This window comes from Enoplosus armatus, chromosome 2, assembly GCF_043641665.1.
Source record: "Enoplosus armatus isolate fEnoArm2 chromosome 2, fEnoArm2.hap1, whole genome shotgun sequence".
NCBI classification, from domain to species: Eukaryota; Metazoa; Chordata; class Actinopteri; order Centrarchiformes; family Enoplosidae; genus Enoplosus; species Enoplosus armatus.
Window position 1 is genome coordinate 585,667 of NC_092181.1, and position 17,467 is coordinate 603,133.

The window sequence follows — 17,467 nt, forward strand, 5'->3', positions numbered from 1 at the left end:
TTCAAGGTCGCTGGCAGAGAACTCATACACCTTTAATTTTGTGCATGCATGTGTCTCATTGCCAGAGCTTCCTTTCATCTCTGAGATAAATGGTTTTTCGACGTGACCACTGTCCAATAATAGATCCAGCTGTATAGTGCACTGCTGGTTAAAGTTGAAGCCATTTTAGCATTAAAATTGCAGAAGCTGCTGAAACATATTATTTTGCAAAAGCACAGGCTGGTTCTGGTTCTGACAGTTGGACACTGTCTCCAGAGGAGCTCTTAGGATCACTGAGAGCTTTGAACTATTCAATTAAAAGTTTCTTCCAGAATGGGACAAATGTTCATGAGCAGAGCACTGTTATGTAGTATAATTTCATTTGTCCAACCTTAAAGGAAAAGTGCAACATTTTGGGAAATACACTTGTTGAGAGTTGGGGGAGCAGATCAATACAATTCTTGTGTCTGTATGTTATATCTCGTTTGTTTATTGTCATTGTTCCACTGCGGTTTTTGTACAGATACAAACAAGATAAAATGTGTTAATTAGTGAGCTTGCTAATAGGTGGATTTTTCTTCCATTTGGACAGAACGGGGCTAGTTGTTTCCTCATCACTTTTTTTTTCTCCTTGCAAAGCGTATTTCCCAAAATGTCGAATACTTCCTTTAAAATTCAGATTTGTCTTGCCATGTCATCATGAACATACCAGCAATAATCCTGGTCCTCCTTCAGTCTAGAGAGGATCGCCTGTGTTATTCAATCCCTTTCCTATAAACTCCCTCTCTTGCTGGGTATTAAATCCTCCACACGGCTGAAAATAGCCACGGGTTCTCCTTTGGGAACTACAGCAGAGCTTTGCTGTAATAATCTGTGTGTGTGTGTGTGTGTGTGTGTGTGTGTGTGTGTGTGTGTGTGTGTGTGTGTGTGTGCACGCGTGTGTGTACCACACTCCATGTCTACAAGGACGAGGCCGTGTTCATTAGCATGAATATATGTGCATGTGTTATTCCTTCATATTTCATGTTTCAATGCGATGTTCAACCTGCTCGACTCCTCTTCTGTTGAAGGCCCCGTGCTTTAGTTTCAACAACCAGAGAAGTTTTTACACATTTGGAGGTTAAGAGAGAAACAAAAGCCATCAAAGTTTCAACAACTGCAGGAGACGTTTAAGAGCTGCAACTAGAACCTGTTAGGAAACTTGATTTCATCACATTTAGATTTCCTAAATGCTGACAGTCATCTCTGAGCATGGCATGTCCTCCTGTGTGTGTGTGTGTGTGCGTGTGTGTGTGTGTGTGTACATGAATAACTTGCATAGGCCATAAAATGTTGCTTAATCAGCAAATCAGACAGAGGCCCCGACAGGAGAAAACAACTATGGCAGCAGAAAGAGAGAGAAAGAAAAATATGGGACAACTATTCCAGGTGGTGGGGCAAGAGAGTCAGAAAATAGAGAGAGAGAGAGAGTGAGTAATTGGACAAACACATGGCAGCATTACCTCTCTCCAAACACAGACCAGAGATTCCTAAAATGGCTGAAAGTCGACAGGCAGATTACAGATTAACGTGACCAATTTAATGCTTTCAAAGTCTGTACAAAGACACTGCTCAGGGTCAGATTTGGTCCAAAATGGTAGCGCAGAACACAACAGTATACAGTTTAAAACTACCTCTTAGGCCTTGTATGCACACACGCACACAATGTAATGACCTGGAGGACAGAGTTCAGGGCCATCAGAAAGAATATGGTTCACCTGCTACATTACATGAGCTGGTGTCAGTCAGCCAGTCTCTTGATCTCTGTCGCTATCATTTGGGGTTGTTTGGTGTTTGGGTTGGTTCAGTTTTGTTTTTTGTTGCATTGTGTAATTTTCCCACATCATCATCGACATCCCTACATTGTTTCACGCCGGTTTAATGTAGCTTCTCTCGTCTTTTTGCTGGCTAAAAACACACATATGCACGTATTTGTAACACACAAATACACAGCAGAAGAAGACTGTCAGAGAAACACAACAACAACTCATACTGCTATTCATGTGCAGACTGAAGAGCAGCAAGATATATTATTATTATGAGTTACAAAATACTGATGTTGATGTTTTACAGTTGGCTAAAATGTTATGCCCTGTTTGGTTGTATTTGTGTAACACAGTAGTTAGTAGTTCGTTTTGACATAGAAAATAAAGTTGTGAACTTGTTTTTATATAAAGTGATCAAACTCTTGTGTCCCGCACAGTTGGACTGAAAATCACGACCACTGTGATATTTTCTGAACTCCCCCAAATATTCTACCAAAGCCTGTGACTTTCCAAGTCTGGCAAACACATGATTAGATCCTGTGATATTTCAGGGATTCCACAAGCAGTGGGAGACCTGAATAATCAGACTGAGAAAGGAACAGCAGACAGACAGATAGAGAGAGAATAGACAGAGGTCAGTGTGGCCGCCAGCTGTTTGAGATGAATAGACCATTATGTAGAACAGAGAGTGGCAGATGGCTAGTCAGCACACTGATACACACACATACACACACTACATTTTAGAAAGGCTAGAGAGCACACTCACATGACCAAAATAAAAAAACAATCTGATGGTTGACATGAAATCATTTGTAAGTCAGGACATTTAAAATACAAATCAGTGAGATTTTACACACTGTATCCACTTTGTGTTTTTACATTTGACATATTTTTACATTTGCATTGCTCAGACTAAGATCTGGTAGGTCTTACACAGGTAATATACTCTAATGCACAAGTAATGCACTTCTTCTACATTTGCGATTTGTTTGAAGAAGAATAGAATAAATGTGTGGTTTGCATGAGCAGTGAATTTCATCAACAAAAACATGCAGTCTCTAAAAAATGAAGTGCACATCTCAGCAGTGAAAAATGAGATGAGCGTTAACGATGGAGACGAAATGAAAACAGAACATGTGGAGCGATTTCCTGCTTATCTAAACAGATGAGTGAGATTTTATCGGGGAATAATCGTTTATATTAAACGATATTAAAAAAACATGTTTATCTAACCTCTCAACACACACCAATATTTAGAAAACAGATAAAATCACACTCAAAGCAAACACCAACTCACACGTACACACAAAGATGTGAGTTGATGCAAACACATTCAACCTTAAATGCACTCAGATACAAACACTAACAGATGCTCTATACACACATACACACAAATACACACACACACAAACACACAGTGGTCAGGTCAGTTGTAGGTTCACGATGGCCGCCCACTGACAACACAGTATGAGCACATTATACAACACACTGCATTCAACACACAACTTTCACCTCCACTAAACTCTACATTATACGCAGCACTTACACGCTTCCCTTGAGTCTTTACATTCGTATTCATTTGTATGTTAAGTGGGTTTTTCATTAAAAAAAACATCTTGAGGTCAACTGTAGCACACATGTGATCAGCTTTTTTGGTAATGCTCTTTAGAGCTGAACACAAATATGTTTTTATTGAAAACTTGCTGAGCATGTTATGACGTCCCGTTGGCCCCGGCTGGCTTCACGTTAGCCTCATATAAACACGGTCCTTTACTGCAGGCCACTGAGGAGCTGAGGGTCGTTAGCTCTACTGGCTGCTCATTTTGACATGACGTGACTCATCAATCCATCATTAACATTTACAACTTTGTTTCCTGGTAGTCTGGAAATGTGACACAACAATGAGAAATGTCTACATTCACATAAAACTAATAAATAAATAATTTCACCTTGATAGAAGATTTAAGGTAATGGCAGAAAGCTGGTGATTTATTGAGCACAAATTAATAAATTTTTATGTTTGCACTGGTCACTTGACACATTTTAAATATCTTAGCACCATGCATTTGTATATAATATATAATGTTACCCTAGATCTTATTTCATGTACAGTATGTTCAGTATGTTTGACTAAATTGTCAGTCGCACTATGTGTAAAACTTTTCTCATGAATTTTTTTTTTTTGCTGTATCATGCAGTGACCCAGTAATCCCAGCAGGGATTAACAACCTTTTACACGGCAGATAATCTTTCACAGCAGGAAAAACGCAGATACTTAATAACATTAACAAAGGCTGCATCCCACTTAGTCTTGCCAGTTTCAGGGCTCTTCTCTGGTGCATGATGACTCACTGGTAGCCACCATTAATGATATTTTTCCTGACAAGTCAAAATGTCTGCTGTTGAAATGGTCTATTAATGTTTTAATTAATCCGGCACTATTATGATATTTACACCTTGAAACAATTTTAAAGGATCATCCTTTGAGTTCAGACTGTTTCTTTGAAATTCTATAAAAGGCACAAGTGATGTCACTGTAGATAATGAAATGAAAACTTTCTGGTCCTTTAAGAAAACAATTAACCTCATTCCTGACTGACTGTGCTCACTTGGGCCTGTAATTCAGCATTAACCCACATCACATGACTCTCTCAGAGACTTTGCACTTCAACACATATTGTTGGAGGAAACAGGATGTTTGCTGATGTCAACACCTTGGGGACTAAATGCACACACACGCACACATGGTCAAATGCTTGCACACACACACACACACTCATGAGTCAATACAAAGTAGCATGTGAGTGTGTGTTTGATGAAGGGAGTGGTAATATATTGCACTGTGTCCACAGAAATGTGAAACAAATTGCTGGCCACAACACATTAATATCTCTTTGAAGTGTGTTCACAGGTCGTGCTAAACTGCTGCTCAACAGTTAGTATGTCCTCTGGGATCACAAGGAGCAGCACACAGCAGTTACATCATACATACATACATACATACATACATACATATATGGAGCAGTTATTTTCACAACTATAACTATGGTTCTTTGTGTCCTTGTCCTCGCCGTGTTGATGATGTAGCCAGTGAAATGTTCAGAGCACAACATGTCACATCACAACAGTGTCAGGAGCAGAACTGATGCAAGTATTTAATTTGATCAAATGCAAAATTCAGCATGTCTATAAAAACATTGTGAGTGTTTTCCCTGAAGACATGCCAAACGAGATCGTCTGACATATAGAGGCCTGGGTAATATGATCTGCTAGAGGTATTATCTTCAAAGTCACCCATGATATGAAGAATGCATGCAGTCCTGGACGTCCTAGACCAGCTATCAGGCTAAGTCAGCTCAGCATTGTCCATTGGAGGTCAACACAGGTTTGTAGGTGAAGACATAGGCCTCTATATTTTAACTTATTTGTCTGTTTAAATGTTGCTTTTAAAATCGAGAAATAAAGAGATTTTTATCAAACGGGACAGGTTGATGTTTGAATTCTTCTCGCCAGTTTAGACCGAAAGTACAGCCCCTGTAATAGACAGATGGGATCAGACAATATCTGTTTGATATTTGAATTAGGTCAGCCATTAAAAAAGTATTCCACCTATTTCGCATTGCACTCCTGTAACAGTGTCAGACTCACAATGGACAGTTAAAAAAACGTTCAAAATCGATGAAGCAGAACCAGACATATCGTCTTTTCATGCGCTGAGGACGACCATGAGATGCAGTTAATTTTATTTTTTTTAAACAACTGTTTCCAAAGTCAGTTATGAACTTTCATTCACGCCACCACAAACTATGGCCTCAAAATTACCTTTGATTCAACACCTCTTTGACGAAATGTAAACAAAAGTTTAAAAATTAAAGACTTACACTACGAAGAGCATTTGTTGTACAGCTATTATGTGTACCACATAAACTGAGCGTGTGAACTCTGTAATGTTGTAAGGGGCCTGTTTGTGTTGACTCTCACAAACAGTGAAACATCTCATCTACAAAAGTCCCATTTACAAATGAAAAATGTAGCAGTACAGAGTGCACACATAACAGTTCAGAAAGCAGTTACGGTCATGACTTATGAGCATGAATTCTTCTTAAGTAATACACAGAAAAAAAATCGTCGAAACCCTGTGCTGCATCAATGGCCTCATTCACCAACAGTGCATAAGTAGGACACTTCCAGAGTAGCCAAGGAGCTTCATTACTACAGGGGAAATCATGAATCAATATGAGCCCATAGGTCACACATACTGTATGTGTACAGTGTAGCTATAGGACAAAAGCTGTATCATTTATAATAATTCTGTCACTAATTAAGGAGTTGTCTATGTCATAGCCGATAGTCCACATACATGAATTAAAGCACATACACAAATCTTAGATCATGCGACAAAATGCTGCACACAGTGACGGTGAATGATATAGTCAATGAATGACATAAGCATTGGCCTGATTAGATTGTACATTGGCATTTTAAGGTCACTTATGTTCTTATCTGATGACTTCTTCCTTGAAAATGTAAAAAGAAAAAGAAAAAAATGATAATGCGTAGAGGCCATATATTTTCTTGTTGACATAGAACTGCCACAGACCTCTGGGAATGTCTTGCCACGTTAAAGCTAACAGCAGCTGAGTTATTTCTTGTCCCCCAAGCCTCCTTACACAGAGTAATATAATCCATTTTTTCCGAAATCCGTCACTAAATCTTATTGGAAATCTTGCTGGCAATCATTCAAACAGCTTCCTCAATGTCCCTGGATAACTCTGCCACTTGCTGACCTGATCCATCACTCATGACAGATTCAAAACAAAAAAAAGGAGCTGCAGAAACTGTCAATCTCATAGTGTTGGTGGTGCTGGTACAATGCACCCTTTAACTTCGCTGAAGGAATTTGTGAGGCAAACATTCAGACATTGTTCATAGACAAAACATTTATTTGGTAATAAAACCTAAGGTAATCCTCTTCTTCGCTGCTGTATTTCTGCCCAGTAACCACTTCCAGTACCTCCGGAGCTTTCATTGTTCTCCTCAGTCGTCCTCAGCCAGGCAGTGACATCATTCCCCTTTCACCCAGTTCTCTGAAGGCTGCAGCACGAGGTAACAAGCGGTCAAACCACGATACATTCACGGGTTCTCCCAAAAGCTCGTACATCCGAGATGTAAGGTTAAGACTTGTAAGAAAATTGGATTGATTCTGCTCAGAATAAATAATGTAAATAATCATCACATGACTAGATCATTTTTTTAGTGGATGTCAGTGTATTTTAAGAAAAAAAGTCACAGAGGGAGGTCTTAAGTGAATTGGACTGTGATGTATTGGTGAATACACTGACTTCCATGTGCAACAACAAAACCTATAAACCAGTTAATTATGTCTTGAGAAAGCTAGTACTTGTCTTTTAACTTGTTAATGTAAGCTGAAAAGAGCGATTTACGATAATTCTACAAATATGAAAAAGGCAGATAGACTAAAAAAGGAAGTTTTACTATGTATGTTGTGTTGAGTGCCTATGCCCTTCCACTGAAGAAAGGGGAAGATGCATCAAGCATGTCATTGAAATTTTATTGTACTACATTTATTTGAAAATAAAACTGCCTGACAACCAAAAGTCAAAAAGTGATCATCAATGGTCAAAATAAAATGCCACACAATTATAATAAAGAGACTTAGCCTGTGGGCCAGTAAGTTATGATGCTATTCTAATGAAGACCAGTGTTTTGTCATTTTAGTCAGGCTGATCACTGTCACTGTTTTCTTGATTTCTGGTCGTTCATTTGCATCAGCAAAATCCCCGACAGTACCTGAAAGCCACACAAGTGCCGACGTTGCAAGCAGGAGGAGAGACACAAACCAATGTTTATCGAACACCGTTTTTGTTTTGTGTATCATATATCAGTATCATGACATCTTCGCCAAATATTTCCCATCGTTTGTTCAGTTCATTTGATGTTCACTGCGACATTAACCACAGATTTTAAACAGGCTTCGTGTGAGAGGCTGATGTGGAAGTGGTTTTAAGACACATATGCATTTCGAGGACAATCTGTCATTTTTTTTCGGTATACCAGACGGATGTGACACATTTTTGCAGCGCAGAGATAAATATAGGCAATCCGTACACCATCCCCCCTCCTATCCTGCTTTCCTTCATCATACTCTGTGCTGGGGTTACTATCGGACAAACCTCTCCTCCTCCTTCACTCTCTCAGCTGGGGTTACCTTCGGACAAACCCTCCATCGTCCTCCTCTTCTTCCTCTCATCCTGCTTGCCATCATCCAGACATGCCTCTCTATATTTCGTTGTTTGGGTGATACATCTATGTAGGACGCAGTTTTATGGGCTCGACAACGGGGGAAAAACCAGAGGAAAACTAAGACAGGTTGCAGTTTAATTTATTCCCACAAAGAACAAACACCGTTGCACACTCTCAGTTCTATCCGCGGTTACTATCGGTCAAAGTGAAAATGAGGAAGCTGATACACATTTTTCCGTCATTGCTCCCGTTTTAAAAATGAAACGAACTCAAGCATCCAAATCGAGTCACAGTAAATGCATCCCTGCAACAAAAATAAAGGTTGTAGTGATCAGTAGACTGAATAAGAGAAGTGAATCAACAGGTTGTTATTTCAGTGCAAAACTGCAACTGTGTTGTCAATAGGCAAAGATCCAGTATTGATAAGATACCTAGAAGCCCTGTTTCTTAGAAAGAGATTAGAGGCTTCTTCTTCACCTTATCCTCTCAGCTCAAAAAGTCCCACTGTGCACCATTTTCTCATTTCCTCTGATTGTACGCAGACTCAATACGTTAGTCACTGATTCTCAAGGGGTGCGTTGAATTGGTTCCAACCGGTCCTCCAGTAAAATGAGGAATCAGAATCAGCTTTATCAGCGTTGCTCTCAATGTACTCTCACGCAGTTCCAAGAACAATTTACAGGATGTTAGATGTGCTACTGTTACCGTCATTTATCCCCCTAGAAATGTTATAAAAACGTCAGGGTCCACAAAGATTGCATGATTGGGCTTGTGGTTAAGTTCAAAATGAAGGTTTGTCTTATAGAAGTGAAAAGCCAAGTGGCCCTTTTGTTGCATGTCTACCTTTCAGAAACTGCTATGACTCTGCATTATAAAAAGTCTGAAGGCAGCAGACTCAATCACTGCAATTAGTCTTCGGCCACAGACATTAAATGTCTGGTTTGTAGCTCCTGGCCAAGCTGCATGGTTCTCTGTATAATTCAAAGATTTTGGAGGCAGCCATGGATGCCCATGATTGTTTTCACATCTGTTTTCCTATAATCACGTTTTTCGAGTGCACTATAACATTGTATTTTGGCTGCTTATGAATGTAAAATCTCATGGTCCACTGACTTTGTCAATTCCTTTAGATTAAGGACAATCCAATTTGGATTACATGAACACACTATTTGATCTCTGAAAATGACAATATCATCACATGACAATATTGTTAAATTGTTCTATCTTGTGATTACGTTAATATATACACAACAAAAATGTAGTTTGTTGTGTGAAGATCATGAAGCTGGTTAATGGTTGATGATGTCTTGATAATTAGCACACATCCCACCTCAGTCATCTAACATTCCTGCCTTTAAATGTAATTGTAATTGCGTTGATATTTCTAAGTCTTGTCTGACTCATTCTTAGACTGATACATAACACCACACAACGTGTTCAACTGCTTTATTGGTGAAAGATAATAATGGCTCATGGCTCACCACCTACTTACTGTATGTCCCCTAACCAAATTACCTTATATCTGTGAACCTTTGAAGCAGTCGAATTACACTATGTAGTACACAAAAACTTCCTTTAGGCAGTCACAGTCCTAGTCTGCAATCTCCTTTGTGTTTTTTTGTATACAAAAGCTGTTTCTTCTAAGAGACATGCAGCCCACTTGGTTCGAACATACTGTAAGTTTGTGTCGTGGTGCTCATGTATCAGTAAAGTAAATGACATTTTGAACACCACAGTCTTCATTTTCATACTCTTGCAGACAAAACTCCAAAGCATCCCCGGAGTGTTTTAACATCCTGAGCGGGTACAGTCTAGTGATCCCATCAGTCCCGAGCGTGTAAGCCACCTCACGCTGTGCCAGCCATAACAAACCATTGTTCTCCAGCCAGTGGGAATAACTGCACTTGACAGTTTACTACACGCAATCACAATGGATGAGATGTGAACCACTGAACTCTCTACAAAAAAAGAGCCTTTATAGCCACACAATTTTCTCCATCCCTTCAGTATAATTTGATGAAAATGGACTATTATTGCCTTCATTCCATGTCTCCAACTTTTGTCCCGGACTGGGCAGAAGGGAAAACCTTGTACTTGCGCACAATATTTTAAATCTGTCATGTGATTTTTGGTCAATTTCATTCTTGCAGTTTTGTGTCCTCAAATGTCCTGGACCCAGCAGACAATGATTGCCTGTTAGCTCCAGCGAGCTGCTGACAGTGACCTCTGACCCCCTGAAAGGACAGGAGGTGGCGACAGGAAAAAGAAACTCATGAATTATTACATTGTTCTGATTTCAATCTTAATAGTTGTTTTTTTTAGATTTTTCATGATGAAATAAAAATATTACGACGAACATTTGATGATTATTTAATCACTTTTTATTCTTTTTTTCAATTGAATAATTTAAGTGCAGATTTAATCAGTCTCTTTGTAAATGACTTTGTAAATGAACCAATTAACTAGCTGATTAGATTTAACCTCTGAGGAGGTCTATAATTGTTCGAAGAAACTCCAGGTTTCATAGGAACGAGTCTGGCCCTTATTAAATAACCAAAACTGTGTAACCTCTCAGAAAAGGCCATAAACTCATACTTTAAACACTTTGTGAGCTTTCTAGTCTTCGTATTAGAATTAATTCATGTCTCTGTAATGTGTGTAATATGTAGCCATTTCTACATCATTAACTGGTTTGTCAAACTCATTATTTTCAGTGGGGCATGAGTACAATTCAACATTTTGAAATGACAGCACCTTAAATTTTCCTCAGTTACCCTAAATTCTTCAGATTAAAAAAAATGAGCTATTGTATAAATCAGTCATCTCGGATTATCACAATCCATCTTCATCCATGCAGACAGTTCTGGAGCGTCTTTGATGGATAAAATGACGAATCACTCAGATTGAGGATCCTGTTTTAATGAGGCCCCATACTGAGAGACCTCACTGCACCACTGTATCCACAGTGGAGGAGAAAAGGTTTCTAAATAACCCAAGTTTACCTTTTCCTAGACTTTGTTTCATCTTATTTCAGCTGGCAGGACTCGCTATAGCAAACACAGTTATATGGAGGACATCATGTTCACTTATTTTCTAAAGCTAACTCAGCTGAAACTTCAAAGGGTAATGATTCTGCGGTTTACTCAGTCAACACTTGTTGCAATGTTTCAAAGAACATGTACTTTATGGCGCTTGAATGGTGAATACTCTTGTTAGATAATTTCAGGAAAGTCAGAAAGCAGAAAAATGTTTATGTAGAGAATATATATCAAATAGGCTACTACAATACAGTGGAAATGGTGGGATTTTTAAATTGGCATTAAATTTAAGCACTTTCCTTTTTTCTATAAAGTATCCCCACTTGGTATCTACAGATTTAGGTGGAAAAGGAAAGGGAAAAGAAGGATTTTGCTGTCCACCGTCACTTGTGTTATATTTAAACTAATTGCACCCTTAAGCAAAGAGAACAGAATAAAAGACAGAGGAGGCACACCAGGCCAGATAATCGCTGCCAGATGGTTGTCATGTTCTGTGAACATTAGCAAGCCTCGACTGTACATCAGGCTCCTGCAGCTTTATTCAAACATCCACAAAAGCTATCCAGTAACAAATAGGATTTTTGTTCAGGTGAAATGCTGCTCTTTATTCTGAGGATTTGTCAACAGTGCAGTCGAAAAAGTTTATGCTAGTGTGGGGTTGGCTGTGTGTTGATTTAAATGTTTTGTAAAGGTGTTTCTCTCCACAATATGCAGTGCAGGGTCATAAGGTACCGTAATATAACATGGTGGAGAGGAGTATGACATGCTGCAAACCTTTGTGATGATTAGCAGGCATTAAAGTGTAACACAAGACATGTTTCCCTCTCCGTCTTGACCCCCACTTTATCATTATGAAGGGAAAATGCCTCTGTTTACGGTTGCTCCTAAATAGCATGTTGTTGGACAGCAGAGCGGTCCAGTTACCCAGTGGCAAATGCTCAAGAAGACAGTCTGTCATTGTTTAGCCGCCCTCAGCGGGGTGGAAAAGTTTTTGGGACACATCCACCGAGCAGGCAACAAGACAGTGGAGAACGGAGTGCATTTTAACACACTCATACTGCAATGCTGGTTATATGAATTCTTCTTAATTCTAGGAAATGTTGCCGTGACCTTTTGTTAGAGGGGCATTCATTTTTTGTCATCTACTGATATCCAAAATACTAAGAGAGGGTACGTCTAGTAAAGCAACTCTGTGTGCATGTCTGTGCTTGTCTTTAGGTTCATGCATGTCTCGTATAATGTAAAGTAGAGATAAGAAAATACATACGTAGAAAATATAAAAAGTAGTCATCTGAATACGACTACTTTTGTTCCACTTGGAGAGCCTACTCTTCTGGAGGCTCGGGAACATCATCCATTGATTAAAGTGAAAGTAATTGTTAAATTGAAGCACTCTCAGCAATTTACTTACTTACTCATTGGTTTTATGACAAAATAAGAAATAAATTTAATTGATTTCAAAAGATGTTCTGCCAGTTCAAAAATGTAGTCAATATCCACAGGGGGAAATTAGCCATTAAATCAATCAGCCAATCAATAGCAGGACACATGAAACATGAGTATTACAACTACAGAAATGAGTCACAGCAGCAGCAAGAACAAGGTGCAACAGGAAGCGACGAGGGTTAAAAATAACAGTGCTTGCTTTAACCACATATCTCAGTTTAACAGTACAACATGACATCATCAACAAAAATCAGATCAATCAATCTTATGGAATCCTGGGACAAAACCTTTAGGGGGTCTATTAACTTAATCTGAAAAATGTTGTGGACTGTGAGGAGATGGACCAACAAACCTGGAAGTACAAGCCTGTTTTGACAGCACTGATTGGAGGGATTTTGAGGCTGAAGCCACATACCTGGATGAACTCTCTGACACTGTGACATCTTACATCAGTTTTTGTGAGGACTTATGTGTGCCGACTAAAACCTCCTGCACATACAACATCAATGCAAATGCAAAGCAAAACTCAGGCAGCTTCATGAGGCCAAGGAGGAGGCCTGCAAGAGTGGGGACAGATTCCGGCACAACCAGGCCAGAAACACAGCAGCAAAGAGGAGCTACACTGAAAAGTTGAAAAACAGCTTTTCAGCCAACGACCCGTCATCAGTGTGGACGTGACATCACAAACTACAGGAGAACCCCCCCCCGTGAAGAATCACCAACTGGCTAATGACCTGAATGTGTTACTGTAGGTTTGATGAGCCTACATTCACACCTCTCACCCGCTCCGACATCAAACAACCACCTACACCCCCTGCCACCCTGTCACCACTCCCCACTGACTCCCCAGATCTGCGAAGAGGATGTGTGTCAGCTCTCTCACAGACAGAAGATCAGGAAGGCACCAAGACTAGACTATCTGAAGGTCTGTGCTGACCAGCTGGCCCCCTTCTTTACACAGCTCTCCAATAGTTCACTGGAGCTGTGTGAAGTCCCCCCCCTGCTTCAAACGCTCCACAATCATCCTGGTCCCCCAAAAACCCTCCATCACAGGATTAAATGACTACAGGCCCCTCTCGCCCTGACCTCTGTAGTCATTCGAAAAGACTGGTGTTGGCCCACCTGAAGGACATCACAGGCCCCCTGCTGGACCGTCTCCAGTTGTGATTTTATGTATGGTGTTATAATGATAAGGATGATTAATGTTATATCAGTAGCAGTAGTTATAGCCAACCTTCTTGAGCTTGACAGGAAGTGAAAAGCAGCACAGCGCTGAGGTGTTGAGATGTCGCGGGCCCTTTAAGACATGTTTTGACTCCGCACGTGCTTGCCTTATATGGAGCAGCATCAAACGGTGACCGTTAGTTACCTCTGCTGTCGCCGCTGCCGCTCCGCTCCGCATCGAGCAGCGCTATAAAAGCCTGCTGGAGGGGGGGCAAACACTGTGTTGTCAGACAGTGAGACGCAGGACAGCTGAGGACAGTAACTGTAGAGGAGTACAGTTTGTTTACTATTCATAAGTTGGTCTGGACGACGGATTTCACTTTATGAAAAGACAAAGAGTGGATATTCACACCGTTCAGGATCAAGGTCGGTGAGTTTGGAGATTTGTGGGGGAGTTTTGGGGGATTTGTGAGTTTCTTTGTTGGATCAACAAAGGGATGTATGCCACCGTGTCACACAAACTATATTTTCATACCACCATTTATCCATATACTGTCAGCTTAATGTTCTCTTTTTGGCTTTCGCTAATTAAACGTCAAAAACAAACATTGTGTTGGCCTTGAATGCTAATTGATGCTCGATAATTGGTATCGGAGTTTTTTTTCAATTTAACGTCGCAAAGTTAAACAAGAATTGCAATGGACTGAAAGGACGTTGTATGTTTGAGGCAATACATTTGTTTAGGTAAAATGACAAGTGTTGTCCTTGCTGTTGTTTCGCTCTTTTATCGTGTATGTCAGTATCCTCTTCCACTGTCTGTGAACAGGACCAGTGTCAAGTCAGCCACAGTGAAACACAGGGCTTCTGGTGAGCTGTTCCAAAATTAAAGCCTCTTTGTGGCAACTTCTTTATTTGATGCTAAATCTAAACGTTAATGTTATACAATATTATTATATATTAATACATTTATGATATATATCTTTTGAGGTTACAGAAGGGGAGAGCAGTACCTAAAGGCAAGTATTTTCGAGTCACATTTGTTGCAGTTTAATGCTGAAAGCCCATTCATCTCACCTGTAGTCTCACTGTGGCTGGCTTGCCGATGCTTAGGGTCAGCATCGCGAAGCCGAATGACCGACAGTAACCTCATTTTAACAATGAGACTCAAGTACAGAAGTCAGTCAGTCACATTATGAATTTTGACAGTCATAATGTCACAATGATGACATTGAGTCGGAGTGAAAAAGATGCCCCTTTATGTTTTTTTATTCCTTTCATTTATCAATGTTTTTTTTTCACACACTGTTTGCGGGGTCAGCACAGTAATGTATTGTTTTTAGAGTTTTTATTTATTTTCGTGGCTGCAGTGATGGTGCAACGTCGACGAAAAGCATTTGCTTTCTGTGGTTTGAAGAAGCAAATATGTCTCTTTCATGCATCGACGGTCTTACATCGTCTTCTTTGTCATGGCAAAAATGAATTGTCTTTTTTAAATTAGTTTTCCATTTTTAATAATCTGTCAGGTGTGCTCGGAAAACAACGAAGACAATGGAGTTGAGGGGGAGGGAAAAAACCCTGTATGAATGTGTTATAACACGTGAGTGAGGATTGATGGTAAACAAGTATAAAAATGGAGATTTTTGTGTGTGCCACTAGAGGCGCCCTGGCTCTGCACCATTTGGGCTGATCAACACTGAGCAGAGAGCCCCTCTTATCTCTCTGCATACGATGTGTTTTCACCACAGTGTTTTCAAAATCAGACTAATCATGGAGGGTAAACTCGTCGAAAACGACTGAAGATACTCAGTTAGTATAATTACAGAAAACGTCAGTAGAATCAAGCTGATGCAAGTTAGATGAAAATCATGTATTTTAAGGGGTAATAAACATGTAAACATGGTGTTCTGTTAAGGTATCAATCCCCAAATGAAGGTGGGGGAGTTGTACAGACACAATCTCTTTCAGTAATCAAAATTGATAGCCAAAAATCAGGATATAATTAGGAGGAAAGAAGAAAAAGAAATCCATTCAATGTGTGCCAAATGTGGCGATGGTGGAAATTGTGTACATTGTTGTCCACCCACACATACAACAACATTGCAGACCACAATATGGGAATGTAGGTGGTGTTTTTTCTCCTGATTCATTTGATAGGATTTGTGCAGTAGAGGAGTGCAAAAGCAATGGAAATGTTAATTTGTGATTAAAAAGGAGCCTCTGCTGATGATGTTTTTGTTTGTAAGCCCACAGCAATATAGGCATTAGTGTTGTTTCTATGGTCGTTCAACGGTTTCATAATGTGTTAAAACACCTGATCTGTTGATCTGCTTTTGCAATTATTTATTTAATCAAATGGTCAGTTGTGTTGCCGGTGAATATCTTTTTGTTGTAATTATGTCCTTCAGTAAGTCTGTAGGAGGTATTTGACATTGCTTCTCAATGAAACGGTTAAATATGTGCCTTGTCTCATCGAGGAAACAGATGTATCAGTGCAGCAGATTTTGTACACGGGTCACTGTGTTATTTGTTGATCCCAAAGTTCCTGTTTGTTTTTATTGCGACATTTCATACATTCCAGTGGATGTACGTAATACGGCCAATTGAATGTAACTGTGGAAATGTTTTCGATACGGCAGAGTTACTGCTATAAAAAGTTAAATGTTGTTAACACCTGTATTGTCTTGCATAAATAAAGACAGCGATGTTATAAACAAGTTTCACCCTGCAAGTGAGTGGAGGCTGCTCGGCAAGTGGTTAGATGTGACTACAGTGTCAATGTGGTGTAAAACCATAGAAAACTGAATAAATGATTTGATTAGAGCAAGGCTTTTTCTGCCCGTGAGCGAATGATCAATGAAGGCATCATGTTTGAACATCACCGTGTCCTTGACAATGTTGTGCTGTCGTTCTGCTTCCTATGAAATCCAATCAGCTTTATTCTGTATAAGGGGCATTCAACAAAATACACATAGCCTTGATCCTTTATCAAAACTTCAACTCCAAGTTAACCATCAAACTTGAAGTAACAGCCACAGAAATGAGGCAACAGCATTATTGATAGTAATACTAATATTGTATGTATTGTATCTTAATTAGCTCTTTTTGAATATTAAATTGACTTCTCTTCTTTAGATTACATAAATGCTGCACATATAAGGCCTGACCTATATGTTCCTCATGAGCTGTAAACCATGATGGCCTTAATAAAGGAGTTAAGGGTCTCAGTCTTGAGTGGCTGATCTGATTTTAGCTCTTGATGTCTAGGTGTCAGTCTCAGAAAACATGATTACAAAATAAGTTGGATAACTTCTGATAACTCAGTTTCTGATTTGTGGGGCTTCAGGATTTTAATTAGTTAAAAAAAGAAACACAAAATCACCAAACTACAATCATTGTTTTGTGTCATTTTTGGGAGTTCTGACCTGGTGTCTGAACAGGGCCTAAATGACTTGGTGGTCTGATCCAAGCGCGTTGCATAAAGCCAGTCTTATCACAAATCCAAGGACTTTTGAATCCGCAAATAGAGCAAACAAATAGGAATGAAGAAGTGTGCGTCCCACGCATGTTTACATACGGGATGAATCACACGCGATTTCGTAAATCTGACAAAGCCCAGTGTTTTGCAAAAAATAAGTGTAAAAGTGTATCAGTTTATTGAATTACTTTGAGTAAACCCGCTAATGATGTTTAATTAGTGGGTTGTTTGGTTTAGATTGATCAAAGGGGACGACGTGGGGCAGAAGTGATTACCAACAACTTTCACCACATGAA

The 17,467-nt window shown here is 39.6% G+C and overlaps 1 protein-coding gene across 1 annotated transcript in view; it reads left to right on the top strand.

The window, feature by feature from the left end:
- Positions 1 to 14,028: 14,028 nt before the first annotated feature.
- The window catches only part of LOC139296226 (phospholipid-transporting ATPase ABCA1-like), a 39,603-nt gene continuing 36,164 nt past the window's right edge, over positions 14,029 to 17,467 (top strand). Inside the window, exon 1 of the mRNA XM_070918585.1 lies at positions 14,029 to 14,122. The gene's annotated coding sequence lies outside the window, so the exon portion shown is untranslated. The remainder of the gene's footprint in view (positions 14,123 to 17,467) is intronic.